This window comes from Crocuta crocuta, unplaced genomic scaffold, assembly GCF_008692635.1.
Source record: "Crocuta crocuta isolate KB4526 unplaced genomic scaffold, BGI_CrCroc_1.0 scaffold129, whole genome shotgun sequence".
NCBI classification, from domain to species: domain Eukaryota; kingdom Metazoa; phylum Chordata; class Mammalia; order Carnivora; family Hyaenidae; genus Crocuta; species Crocuta crocuta.
In genome coordinates, this window is record NW_027551571.1 from 13,532,328 (window position 1) to 13,535,336 (window position 3,009).

The following is a 3,009-nucleotide window of genomic DNA, read 5'->3' on the forward strand; positions in this document are numbered from 1 at the left end:
AATAAGAGTTTCATAACATAATACCAGAAATTTCAAAGGTACAATCAGAAATTACATGTCAGACCAAGAACCAGGAAAATCTCAACTTGAAAGAGAAAAGATAACCAACACATATCAACATCAAGATCACACAGATGTTGAAATTATCAATAAGAATTTTAAAGCAGCCATCATAAAAATACTTTAATGAGCAATTACAACCCTTGCAACAACTTAAAAAGTAGAAAGTCTCAGCAAAGAAAGAAGGTATTTTAAAAATATACGTAAATTTTATGGGTGGCTCAGTGGGTTAAGAATCCAACTCTTGATTTCAGCTCAGATCATGATCTCATGGTTTATGAGATTGAGCCCATGTCGGGCACTGCACTGACAACAAGGTGTCTGCTTGGGATTCTCTCCCTCCTCTGTCTCCCACCCCACTGGTTCTGGTTCTCTCTCTCTCTCTCTTCAAAAAAAAAAAAAAAACTTAAACCCATATGTAAACTTTAGAATTGAAAAAAAAAATCATTGGAAACTTTTAAACCCTCAGTATCAGAATGGAGGGGACACAGGAAAGAATCACTGGACTGGAAGACAGAACAATAGAATTGACCCAAGCTCAAGACAGAATATAGGGTGAAAAAAATGTAGAGAACCTCAAAAGCTTGGGGGAATATAACATAGGTCATTGCAGCCTATGAGACAGAGAAAAAGAGTAGAGATTTTTAAAAAGTGTTTGGAGATATTAGAGCTGAACATTTTTCAAATATGGAAAAGAATTAATGGCTGAAAACTTTTCAAACATGGAAAAAGACACAAACCTATAGAATTAAAAATCTGAGAAAACCCCAAAATGGATAAACCCAAGGAAGTCCATGCCAAAACCATCATAATCAAACTTCTGAAAATTAAAAATTTAAAAAAAAAATAAAAACTTAAAGACATAGAAAATACCTTGGAAGCGGCAGGAGAAAAAGGACCCCGTACATGCAAAGGAAAAACAATTCAAATGACAGCATATTTCTCATCAGAAACCATGAAAGCCAGAGGAAGCACCACATTTTTCAAGTGCTGAAAAGAAAGGATTATTAACCCAGAATTCTGTACCTGGTGAAATTATCCTTCAGGAATGAAGGAGAAATAAAGACATTCTCGGATGAAGAAAAATTCATAGAATTTTTCACCACCAGACCTAAAATAATGGCTAAAAAAGTTCTCCAAACAGAAAAGAAATGGTAAACGATGGAAACTAAAAAAAAATAAGAAGAAAATAATTGAAAAAGTAAAAACATAGCTAAATACAATAGACTTTCCCTCTCAAGTTGTCTAAATTATGTTTGATGGTCAAAGCAAAAAGTATAGCATTGTCTAACTTGGGTCTCAATGTACATAAAGGAAATATTTAAGACTATCATTTCATACACAGGGAGGAGGCCAAAGGGCTTACAGGTGGGTGTCAGTTCAGGCTGCTATAACAGAACACGACAGACTCATTGACTTAAAGGACAGGCATTTATTTCTCATAGTCCTGGAGCCTGGAAGTCCAAGATCAAAGTGCCAACAAATCCAGTGGCTCGTGAAGGTCATCTTCCTGGTTTGTAGATGGCCAGCTTCTTGCTGTGTCCCCACATGGTGTGAAGCAGACAGAGAGGAAGCAAGTTTCCTCAAGACTCTTCTTAGAAGGGCACTATTCATGATAGCTCCACCTTCAAGACCTAATTACCTCCCCAAAGCCCCATTTCCTAATACCATCACACTGAAGATCAGGATTTCACCATAGGGATTTGGGGGGATTTCAGTCCACAAGAGGAGTTAAGGTTTCACTCAAACCGCTAAAATATTGATATCAGTAGATCTTTGTGGTAATTATAGAGTTCTGTATCTTCATTGTGGTGGTAGTTACAAGACTGTACCTATTCCTATTTTTTGTGGGAAAATAACATAAAACTAAATGCATACATTGTACCAATATCAATTTTCTGGTTATGACATTGTATTACTATCATGCAAGGTGTAACCGTGGCAGAAAATGGTGAAGGGTACATGGAACTTCTCTGTAATATCATTGCAACTTCCTATAAATCTATAATTAATTCAAATTAAAAAGTTAAAAAAAAACAGAACTCGGGGCACGTGGGTGGCTCAGTCAGTTAAGTGTCTGACTCCTGATTTCAGCTCAGGTCATGATCTCACAGTTTGTGGGTTCAAGCCCCACATCAGGCTCTGCGCTCCCACTCTCTCTCTACCTCTCCTCTGCGCATCTCTCTCTCTCTCTCTCTCAAAATAAATAAATGAACCTAAAAATAAAACATTAAAAATTTATTTAATTGGCAAAAAAAAACCCAGAAGTATTCTAGATTAAAAGACGATAAAGACATAAATGCAGTGTGAAAAACTTTGATTGGAATCTAATTTTTAAAAACTCAAAAAGAGGGGGGTGCCTGGGTGGCTGGTTCATGTGATCAAGTCCTGAGTTGGGATCTGCGCTTACAGTGCAGAGTCTGCTTGGGATTCTCTCCTTCCTCCTCTCTCTCTGCCCCTCTCCTGCTCTCACTCTCTCACAAAATAAGTAAGTAAATAACCTTAAAAAAAAAAATCAGAAGGTGGGAATATTTGGGGAAACTATAATGTAGATGGGACATCTGATGATATAGGCAAAATTACTGATAATAATGTTGTGGTAAAATAGAGTAACGCCCTTATTCCTAAAATATGTGTGCTGAATTCTGTAAGGTTAACATCTGACGAACTCTGAAACTAACTTTCAAACGGTTCAGGGAGAAAGACAGCGAGAGAAAATACAACAAAACATTATCAGTTTTTGACTCTCTAAGGAAAGTATGAAAGCGTTCTTTGTCCATTCTTACAATTATTCTGTATGTTTATAAATTTTTATTTTTAAAAAATGGGAGGAGTGGAGTGGTGGAAGGGTATTGTGATAAAGTAAAGTAAAATGCTAACTGTGGAATTTAGGTGGTGAATAATGGAGTGTTCCCTAGAAATTTCTATTGTGCCACAGGCCTAGAAGTG